This window comes from Chlorocebus sabaeus, chromosome 3 (genome assembly GCF_047675955.1).
Source record: "Chlorocebus sabaeus isolate Y175 chromosome 3, mChlSab1.0.hap1, whole genome shotgun sequence".
Taxonomy (NCBI): domain Eukaryota; kingdom Metazoa; phylum Chordata; class Mammalia; order Primates; family Cercopithecidae; genus Chlorocebus; species Chlorocebus sabaeus.
The window spans coordinates 19,507,433-19,519,344 of NC_132906.1; the positions used below are offsets into that span (position 1 = coordinate 19,507,433).

The 11,912-nt window shown below is 42.0% G+C and overlaps 1 non-coding gene across 1 annotated transcript; it reads right to left on the minus strand.

Annotated features, from left to right (window-relative positions):
• Positions 1-11,218: 11,218 nt before the first annotated feature.
• TRNAE-UUC (transfer RNA glutamic acid (anticodon UUC)) lies at positions 11,219-11,290 on the minus strand. Its single transcript has one exon. It is a non-coding gene; the product is annotated as a tRNA-Glu (tRNA).
• Positions 11,291-11,912: the final 622 nt, after the last annotated feature.

Genomic DNA, 11,912 nt, shown 5'->3' on the forward strand with positions numbered 1-11,912 from the left:
ACCTAAGACTCACATATTGGTGAAATAAGAAACTACATCATTACAGATGCTTTCTACACTCATAAATAATGAGCATACAGTATCCAAATACAAATTGAAATCTGCTTTTTAAAATTATTTAATTGGGGTAAAGTAGAACAAAATGTATCATCTTAATCGTTTTTAAGTACACAGTTCAATAGTCTTTCCTACATTCACATTGTGGTGCAACAAAACTCTTTTCATTTTGCAAACTGAAACTCTGTATCCATTAAACAGTAACCCTCCATTCTCCCTTACCCGCAGTTCCTGGCAACCACCATTCTACTTAAGTCTCTGTGAGACTATTCTAGATACCTCATATAAGGTGAATCATGTAGTACTATCTTCTTCGTGACTGGCTTATTTCACTTAGCATAATGTCCTCAAGGTTACATAGCATGTGTCAGAATTTCCTTCCTTTTTAAGGCTGAATCACATTTCATTGTATGTACACAACATACTTTATTTAACCATTCATCCACTGATTGATCTTTGGGTTGTTTCTACCTTTTGGTAACATAATAAGTATTTATTATTGTAATGCTGCTAAGAACAACGGTGTACAAATATCTGAGACCCTGTTTTCAATTATTTTGAGTATATATCAAGAAGCAGAATTGCTGGATGATAATTCTCTTTCAAAAAAAAATTTTTTTTTGAGACAGAGTCTTGCTGTATTGCCCAGTCTGGCGTGCAGTGGCACAATCTTGGTTCACTGCAACCTCCGCCTCCCAGGTTGAAGTGATTCTTCTGCTTCAGCCTCCCAAGTAGCTGGGACTACAGGTACCCGCCACTACACCCGGCTAATTTTTGTATTTTTAGTAGAGACGGGGTTTCACCATATTGGCCAGGCTGGTCTCGAACTCCTGACCTCGTGATCCACCCGCCTCAGCCTCCCAAAGTGCTGGGATTACAGGCGTGGGCCACTGCGCCTGGCCTCTTTCAAATTTTTTAGAAAGTGCCATCCTGTTTTCCATTATGGCCAGACCATTTTACATCCCCACCAACACAGGCATTCTTGTACAAGAGTTTCAATTTTTTCACATCCTCGCCAATACCTGTTATATTCTGTTTTGTTTTGTTTTAATAGGACCCATTCTAATGAGTATCAGGTCGTGACTGCTTTCACATAAACTTTATGTGCCTTCATTTTCCTACAAGTTTGTGGCAAAAAGCCATCTAAAAATATGTTCCATAAACAGATAACCTTCTAGAAGGTAATGGTAATGCAAAAGAAAAAAGTTTTTCAAAGTCGCATTTTAAGGGACAGTAACATTGTAGTTCATTTTATGCCATTGAAATGGCATAAAAACAAAGGGAAAAAAAAAAAAAAAAAAGGAAAGGCATTCCCACTCATATCTGAAATTCTCTGATGAAACCTGCCTGCATGGAGCTCCGAATTCCTTAAGCAACCTTATGTTTTGCCTCCCTTCAGGATACTCCTCCTTCACTACCGCCCCCTGATTCATGCGCTGGGACACCTTCTCCCATTCTCTTTGCCTGTGACTGTACCTTTCCTTTCTATTTCAGTTCTGTACACCTTGGCATTAGAGTGTATCAATGATAAACACAGATGTTTGAACAGCAGGGGTAAAATGAATCCCATCACAACCTTGAAAAGTTGAATTAAATGTTTGATTAAAACTGAAAATGAAACACACACACACACACACACACACAACCTGAAAACGGATAAAAAAGCTTCATATAGAGCAATATATCAACACATCCTAAATCAGAAATGTATCTTAGTCTCTGGACTCTAAATTCAAAAAACTTTAAGTAATAAGATTAAACTACAAATAAATATTTAAGACAATCTAGAATGCTTCCCTGGATCAAAAAGTCACTAGGCTAGACACCTTCCCACAATTTAAAATAAAGCACAAAAATCTTTTAAATCAAAGGTTATGTATTCAATAGTGATTAGTCTGCATCCAAAAATAAAAGATGTTTTCAAGTTTGCATACACACAAAATTTATAGAATAGTTGTTACTGCTTTTTCAAAGTTCGAGTCATCTATATTAGAAGTACTTTTCTTTTTCTTTTTTTTTTTTTTGAGACAAGAGTCTCACTCAGTCTTTTGCCCAGGCTAGAGTGCAATGGCATCATATTGACTCACTGCAACCTCCACTTTCCAGGTTCAAGTGATTCTCCTGACCGGCCCTCCAAGTAGCTGAGATTACAGGTATGCACCACCATGCCCAGCTAATTTTTGTATTTTTAGTAGAGACGGGGTTTCATCATGTTGGCCAGGCTGGTCTCGAACTCCTGACCTCAAGTGATCCACCCACCTCAGCCTCCCCAAGTGCTGGGATTACAGGCGTGAGACACTGCACCTGGCCAGAATTACTTTTCAAAGAAGAAAATGTTTTAGTATTTACATTTGTGAAAATGAACTCAGGAGTCAACACTTCCATTAATCCTGAAATAGTAACCATTATAGCATAAAAATATAGAAAAATATTGTGTGATAAAGTTTCTTAAGTGTTAGTTAACTATTAAACTAAAAATATATTTACATAAGTTCATTGTCATTTATAGTTTTAAAAAGGATATCATAGCAAAACCATTAAAGAAGGTTAGAAAACAAATATATCTTCAAGTTTACTGACTCTTCATTCAATACCTAGGTGAAGAGTAACTAGATCACCAAGTATTCTGAAAGTTACTTTCCTTGGCCGGGCACAGTAGCTCACACCTGTAATCCCAGCACTTTAGAAGGCCAAGGCGGGAGGATCACTTGAACCCAGCATTTAGAGTTTGCAGTGAGCCATGATCATCACACAGCACTCCAGCCTGGGAGACAGAGAGACTCCCTGTCTCAATAAATAAATAAATGAGTCAATACTTCAAAATAAATTTAAGAAAGTAAGTTACTTGTCTTAAACTGTATCTAAATAATACTAACCTAATCTAAATAATTTAAATTATATGGCAATTTACCTTGTAGACCTACATAAACATGTGCACTTTCATCATAGTCTACTTCACTTACAATTACACAGTACTGTTTGTAGAATATAAGATATACATGTTAGCAAAAAATAATTTTGAAAAGTTACCCACAACTCCATATATTTACTTTGAAAAGGTTAAATAAAACCAAACACTTAAAGTTTATTGCGTTTGTCAAACTACATTTTTCAGAAGAACTGTCTCAGAGAAATATTTAAATAATGAAAATCACCAGGCACAGTGGCTCACATCTGTAATCTCAGCACTTTGGGAGGCTGAGGCAGGAGGATCACTTGAGGTCAAGAGTTCAAGACCAGCCTGGCCAATACAGTGAAATCCCATCTCTACTAAAACTACAAAAATTAGCTGGACATGGTGATGCATGCCTGTAATCCTAGCTACTTGTGAGGCTGAGGCATGAGAATTGCTTGAACCCAGGAGGTGGAGCTTGCAGTGAGCCAAGATCATGCTACTGCACTCCAGCCTGGGTAACAGAGACTCCGACTCAAAAAAAAAAAAAAAAAAAAAAAAATTAAGATCATTAACATTATAGTTGACCATTAGTACATTACCAAAATGTAAGGTCCTTATGGTGAAGTATCAGGTCCCTATGGCGAAGCATCAGTGGCAAGGGGGTCAATCAATGATTCATCTGTTCTCCTCAGTGTGGATATCACCTTCTTAATGAAGGCACAATTGCTGACCTCAGAAGCTGCTTCAGCCCACTTCTGCTTTACTGGTGACACAAATTTCAAGCCCTAAATGGCTATCCCACCCCTTCTGACACCTCTGGGAATTCAAGTGTGTAAGACATTTATAACATTATTGGCTGTAAACAGCTCATCTCTTGGGAAAGTTTTATTTGGTCATGAGTCCAAAACTGAAATATTTCCTGAGTTGCAGTGAGCAAATAAGTTATTTCACAATCACCACTTTATTTTGATTCAAGCTAGTTTATGAAACTACCAAAATAGTATAATTTGTGAGCAGAGTGTCCTTCTAAATAAGTAGCATAATATAACCCAAATTCATTTGTATAAATACAATTAAGGCAATCCGTCCAAAACAGAGAGAACTTTTAACAACTAAAACCAAATCCACAAAAAAACAAGGCAAGAAGGCCACTTTCACTTAGCCAAAAAAGGGTATGGTGGGATGTTTGATATATTTCTCAAAAAATACAACTCTCAAGGATAATACCATATGTCTTATAAAATGGGATGAAAAAAATCAGTACAACAAAAGGGACAAAAGACTATTTCACAACAGGCCTACATGCCACAATATTTTAAAAAACCAACCCTTTCACATGAAATTTCTGGAGCAAAGAAGTACCATCTAAAAAGCATTCTTGAATCATTGTAGCTTTTTAAAACTACTGGTTCCATTTTAGATTTCCTTTATTTAAAAGCCTCAGAAAAAGTTCAGAGAACAAACTAATTTCAAGCTTTTCAAGCTTTCTATTTAATGAGCATCACTGCGCGCACCAACGTGGAAGAACCAAAGCCAGTTCTAAAACAGTAAATCACAAATGAATGAAACTTTAATTCTTGATGATTTTAGTCTTGATATTTTGTCCACAGGGTGGCAGTCTCATAGTATTAACTTGTTCATGAAGTCAATGCACAATTTCAGAGTTCGAAAGCCACAGACACATGCAGGTATGCAATAAATTTACTAGCTGGCCAATGCTAAGAGTAAAAACTGCCAGTCCCCTCCAATAAAATCTGTGCTTCATAACTTCTCTATTTCTTTTAGAAATATTTACTTTCTGAAGACATAGATTTTTCCTTCAGTGTTATCTCTTGTATCTGATCCTTTCTATTCTGCTGCCACCACCCTATTTAGGGAGAGAGTAGAAGCAAGGAGAGCTGTTAGGAGATTATTATTGGACTGCTGGAAGTCTGTTACCTTTGTCAAGGCCTAATGGAGTGGGAACAGGAAAGGGACAGTAGAGACGGAGAACACAGATATAATCCTTCCATCCTCCAGTTCAACCTGCACGTTACTACCAAATTCGTTTCATTAAAACATTCCTCGTATTACCAGAAATCTCTTTCCCTAACTAAACTCCTTAGCTCCAAATCCAACGGGCTTCCAAAATCTCCTTGTCAAGGGTCTTCATAAAATAAACTTTGTTTTGCTTTAAATAGACTTTGCCACTTCTTGATTTTCATTCATTCATTCAAATGTTTTCTGAATGTTTACCAGGTGCCAAGCCCTGCTTCAAGTCTGATGATACAGAGGAAAACAAGTCAAAGCCCCTGCCTCCAAAGTTACACTCCTGAGAGTACAGTCTATGAGCTGGAGGAGGATATGTCCCCAGACACTTTCAGCTCTCTGCAGGTCAGAGGTATGGTTCTTCCTAAGAATGAGCCATTGGAGGCACACTAGGCATCGGGAGGATAGTAAAAACACATTTTCCACTACAGACCCTAATCTATTTTCACAGCCTTATTTCCCATTCTTAGCCTACTTGCAACCTTAGCTCTGTTAAAATGTGCTAGTAACTGTTGGCGTACCTCTGCTCCTGCTTGCTTCCTCTCAATGCCTTGTCCCCGTCCCTGTCTCTACTAGCAAAAGCCTAACCAGCCTTCAAAGTTTACCTCGAATGCTGCCTCCCACAGGAGGCCTTTCCTTATTCCCCTCACACAAACTCAGATGTGGATTTTGAACACCATCAAACACTTATGATCCCTGGCTTAGTCCCCTCTGAGCATGTATCACACTATGTATTATATCATAATTATCTGTATACTTGTCTAACCTCCTCCATCAGTTATTTACTGAGCACTTGCCACATTTGTGGAACTAACTAGGAGCTGAAGTTTCCCCATTAAATTGCTCCATTATTATTTTAATTTTTATTTTCTAGAGAGAGGGTCTCACCCTGTTGTCCAGGCTAGAGTTCAGTGGTGCGATCACAGCTCACTGCAGCCTCAACCCCCCAGGGTTCAAGCAATCCTACCACCCCAGCCTCCTGAGGAGCTGGGACTCCAGGCATGTACCACCACACCAGCTAATTTTTGTATTTTTTTTTCTGTAGAGATGAAGTTTCACCATGTTGCCCAGGCTGCTATTATTTTAAAACAGATAATATCCAAATGATAAATGTAAAATCTAGAGATCAAATATTCTATTTGGTTTTTATTGCTTCAATCCTTTTTAAGAGGTTGGTCGAGATAAAACTTACATACCATGAAGTTTATCTATTTAAAGTGTACAATTCAACATTATTTAGTGCATTTATAGAGTTATAGAGCTATCACTGTAATCTATTTTGGGACTTTCAATCACCCTACATTTACTATCCACATTGGCAGTCACCTCACCCCAAACCTCCCTATCCCCTCTAATCTACCCTCTTTCTCTATAGATTTGCCTATTTTGGATATTTCATATAAATGGAATAAAAACGTGGTCTTTCATTCCTGGCTCCTTAGTGTAATGTTCTTGTGATTGAGTACCTCATCCCTTTTTATTCCCAAATAGTCCACTATGTGGATACACTACATTTTACCTATTCACCCTATTCACTCATCAGCTGAGGGACATTCAGGTTGTTTCTACTTTTTGCTTATGAATAATGCTGCTATAAATATTTGTGTACAAGGTTTGGTGTGGGCATGTTTTCATTTCTACTGGGTACATACCTAGGAGTGGAAATACTGGGTCGTATGGTAACTGTTTAACATTTTGAGGAACTGCTGAACTGTTTTCCAAAGCAACTGCACCATTCTACATTTCCAGCAGCACCGTATGAGGGTTCCAACTTCTTTACTATTGTTTGAATCCTCACAAATTTACTACATACAGAACAAGAACGATCTCATTATATGATATCCTTGCCTTCAGGGAACTTATATTGACAGAATAAGACAAGAAATAAACAGAAACGAATAAACAGGTCAGTTTCAGATACTTTGAAAAAAAAAGTCATAAAGTAACCAGAAAGTAACCAAGTAAGAGGGATCTCAAGCTAAGGTGGTCAGAACAGATGTCTCTGAGAAGGTAATGTTGACCTGAGATGTGCAGAGCTAGAGGGGGAATATTCCAGGCAAAGGAAAAAGGCAAGTAACGAAACTCCGAGACAAGTATAAGTTTGGCATGGCAAAAAGGAAGCCTTCGTAGCCAAGATACAATGAAGTGGTAGATAAGGTAGGACCTGAGGTTACGAGGGTAGGGTCCAGATAATGTTGGACCTCCGAGACCATGATAAGGTCTTCAGATTTTAGCTGAAATGCAGTAATTGTTTTAAAATCCCTTCTACTTCTTTAAATACCAGCGTTCATCTCGGCAAACATTTACTGAACTTTCACGTCTTTTTTTTTTTTAAGAGACAAGGTCTTCGGGTCTTGCTCTGTCACCTGGAGTGTAGTGGCGCCATCACAGCTGACTGCAGCCTTGAACTCCTGGGCTCAATGGAGCCTCCCACCTTAGGCTTGCAAGTAGCTAGGACTACAGGCCTGTGGCATCACACCTGGCTAATTTTTTTTACACTTTATTTTTGTAGAGACAGGCTCTTGTTATGTTGTCCAGACTCTCTCACTTTTTTTTCTTTTTTTTTTTTTTTCCCTGAGGTGGAGTCTGGCTCTGTCTCCAAGGCTGGAGTGCAGTGGCATGATCCTGAGATCCTGGCTTACTGCAATCTCTGCCTCCAGGGCTCAAGTGATCTTCTCACCTCGGCCTCCTGAATAGCTGATACAGGTGCAGCGTGTGCCACGATGCCTGGCTAATTTTTGGTATTTTTGGTAGAGATGTGATTTCACCATGTTGATCTGCCTGCCTCAGCCTCCCAAAGTGCTAGGATTACAGGCATGAGCCACCACACCCTGCCTCTTTCATATATCTTCTAATTACACCTAACAGTAGCAAATATTAAAGAGGTTATTTGGGTAAGTCGACAGCACTCAGTGTCACTAATTTATGGCCCAAGAGAGAGCTCCTAAAATATGCCTGCCAATCGCACAAGTGTAAGAATGAATCCTCACAAATTGATCACCTAGCCTTAACCAATTTAAAATACATATCTTACTGACAGTAACGAGGAGCTGTCTTCGAATACCAAGTTCACTTTCAACAAAGCAAGATAGATCATTCTCATACTTTAAACCTAGATTTCATTCCTATAAAGTGAATTCTAATTAACTGATTGCTTTTCTCCATTCTATTAATTAAAAATTAATATTCAACTCCTAAACATAAAATCTACGGACACAAAACATTCTACGTTACTTTATTGCTTGAATCTTTTAAAACAAGAATTTTTCACATGCCACTACTATCTTTGGGTTTTCCAAGAGACAGAAATGGTTTAAAAATTTTTTGTGACATAAAATGTCACTCCTTGATAAAAGAACCTGTTACCTACTCAAAATTTTATCAAGTTAAAATTCCTTTCTACATTCCCAGCTTGATCTCCCATGGCCCTCCCTGCAGGCACTCTGTGCTCCTGCCAAACCGACTACTTGCCAGCCTCATACTTGTTCCCCCTACCTCAGCTTTATGATTCACATTCCCCAACAGGAGAAATCCAACCAGTTCTTCAAGGTCCACTCTCCCCTCTAGGTTTCTTCTCCAATTCTCTCCCTAGAGCAGAACCGATTCCTCACCTGTTACTCCAGTAGCACTTCTACAACTCAGACGTTGCCTTACCACATTCTATGTAACGCACAAGTACACGAAAGATAAATCTGTGTTTTATACAGAGATGATCCAACTACTTCCTTGTGTTTGCCCCCAGATATACAACTATTTGCAATTACTGAGTACACAGTTGAAAATAACATCCATTTTAGCACCATTTGGTACAATGTGGTAAACTCATGACAAAATGCAAGGTCAATGCCTGGCATGGTGGCTCACGCCTGTAATCCTAGCACCTAGCACTCTGAGAGGCCGAGGCAGGTGGATCACCTGAGGTCAGGGGTTTGAGACCAGCCTGGCCAACATGGTGAAACTCTGTCTCTACTCAAAATACAAAAATTAGCCATGCGTGGTGGCGGGTGCCTGTAGTCCCAGCTACTTGGGAGGCTGAGGCACAAGAATAGCTTGAATCTGGGAGGCGGAGGTTGCAGTGAGCTGAGATCACGCCAGCCTGGGTTACAAAGGGAGACTGTCTCAAAAAAAACAAAAAGGTCAAAACTTAAGGCCTCTCTGGGGACAATTAAGGCAGAGCTATCCGAGTCATCTTTCCTTCTTTCCAAATTTTCAACTACTGTATAATTCTTTAGTAACTACTTCTTAATGACACACTATTACTTATTCAAATGAAACTTCCACTTTCATTATCTATTCAAGAATCACTCAAGAATTCCTGTAACTCTATTTAAAATTTGTGAGTGATATGTGTTATCAAAAATGTATGGCTCTAAAGCCAGAGAACAGAGAAGCTGAAAAGTCTCATCACACAGCTAATCACAGAAACCAAAATATTATTCCATTCAGTATTCTATCCACTAGCTAACATGAAGAACCCAAACATCAGTAAATCCAAAAGCATCTGGTGGTGCTTGGTGTGTAGCAAATACACAAATATTTGAATTAATGAAGATGATTTAAAATACTTAGGCTTTTTCTTTTCTTTTGTTTTTTTAACAAGGTAAGCCTAACTAATCCTTAATCACGCAGATCACATTAACAAATTTACCGTGCTGGCCGGGCGCGGTGGCTCAAGCCTGTAATCCCAGCACTTTGGGAGGCCGAGACGGGCGGATCACGACGTCAGGAGATCGAGACCATCCTGGCTAACACGGTGAAACCCCGTCTCTACTAAAAAATACAAAAAACTAGCCGGGCGAGGTGGCGGGCGCCTGTAGTCCCAGCTACTCGGGAGGCTGAGGCAGAAGAATGGCGTAAACCTGGGAGGCAGAGCTTGCAGTGAGCTGAGATCCGGCCACTGCACTCCAGCCTGGGCGACAGAGCAAGACTCCGTCTCAAAAACAACAACAACAACAACAAAAAACAAATTTACTGTGCAGTTAAAGCTACAAAATAGTCTGGGAACACACATACTAACAACCAAAACATCTGCTCTCAGTAATTGCACTGACTAGAAACTCATCTACAAGAGTCACTTTTTCCTTCTTCGTTTGTTCCCAGAGGCCCAATAGACTAAACATTATAGCTCACCCTATTTTCTAATTTCAGCTTGCATTTAAGATAACGCTTTTGTTTCATTTACAGCTCACATGAGGCTGACACAGCTGCCCCTTCTTTGTAATAAACACAGCGCTTCTATATTTAAAAATACAGTGAAACGTTGTTTTAACATCCCCTCCCCAGTCTCCAGCCAGTTTTCTCTTTCCCAAGCCCCATCTCCACCCCAAGATGTGTTGTTGTTGTTTTTAATCGTTTTTTTTTTTTTAAATCAACGGCGCTCAAAATGTTAGACCCTTTAGAAAGTCTATTTACTTATTTAAAGCCATCTCATCATAGTGGTATTTTTCTTCTCCACAGCTCGTGGTGTTTATAAAGGGAAAGAAAAAAGATTCTCGTTCCCAAAGGCCTTTTTTCGAGTGTGCTTTCCGCGACCGCGACCAGCACCCCTAATGTCAAGTTGGGACGACCTCGCGGGCCGGCCTCGCGCTTGCACGGGCGCCGCGGGTGGAGACGCGAGCGCACACGCGGCGGAAAGGGGCGCCGGGCGGCTGCGCTGCCGGGAAAGCGCGCCCCCGGGGAGGGCGCGGAAAGCACAGTGTGTTCCGTGGGGCCTGGCAAATACCCTGTGGCCAGAGGACCACTAGAGGTATCGGCCGGGGCGCGGGCTCCGCGGCGCCCAGGGCAGGGGGCCAGCTCGTCCCGCATCGGAAAAGTCGCAAGGGCTGCCCAAGAGGGTGTGGGCCGCAGGGGGGCGCTGGGAGGAGATAACGCAAGGCCAGAGTTAATCATCACCTCCCGGGTGTCTGGAAAACTACGGGCCGGAGGGGCGGGGGAACAGCCCTGGGGAAAGTGAAACTCCCTCCGGGTCCACCAGCCCTGCGAGCCGGAGGCGGGAGGGAGAAGGACCCGGAGCGCATTCCCTTCTCCAGCAGGCACTGTGTGGCACTCGCCACTCCGAAAGCCGCAGCCCAGCTCCTGGCGCCACTAACTACAGTAATGCTCATTTTCTACAAACTCACCCAGACAGGGGGACAAGAAAGGAACCAGAACACAAGATTTAAAAAGTGAGCCCTCCAAACCGATAGTTTGAAAAAAAAAAAGGAAAAAGAGGAAAAAAGAAAAAAAAAAAAGGCAGCTTTCCCATACCGGGAGTCGAACCCGGGCCGCCTGGGTGAAAACCAGGAATCCTAACCGCTAGACCATATGGGAAGTGCTGCTGTGAGAAACTGCCTTGACCCACCTGACAAGCGTAAGCGCCTCTGCCTCCTTGGCCTCTGCTCGCCACCGCCGTGGCCGCCGCCGCCCACGCGCTCCCGGAGCTAGGGAACAAGCCCAGTCCGAGCGCGCGGGCGTCGCGGGGGAGAGGAGGGGCGGGGCGGGGCCGCTCCGCCAGAGCAAAGTTTGAGGCGAAGCCTAGTGACTCCGGCCCCGGACCCCGCAGTTTCACCTCTTTTTTTAAACTCCGCCAGAGGACCCTGACCCACAGGTCCCGGTTGTTCTGCTGGTCAAAGTGCCTGCGGACTAGTTGGCAAAGTTGAGAGCGGCGACTTCTCTGGGAACAGCTGTTTGCGTTCTGGGCGGAGGCGGCGCGCGAGCTCCTTGGCCTGGAGCCAGCGAGTCTAGAAGGAGGGTGGAGGTTCTGGGTCCCAGGGGAGGACACAGAGACGGCGGGATGGTGCAGGGGTTTGAGGCTTGAGATCCCGTCCTTCAGCTCAGGTCCCGTCGCGCTTTTGCCCCTTCCCGGTGACCTCAACCCCTTTATACCGACCCCACCTCTTTGGAGCCGGGAGTACCGCCCCTGTAGGGGGAGGGGAGAGGAGGCGATTTCGAA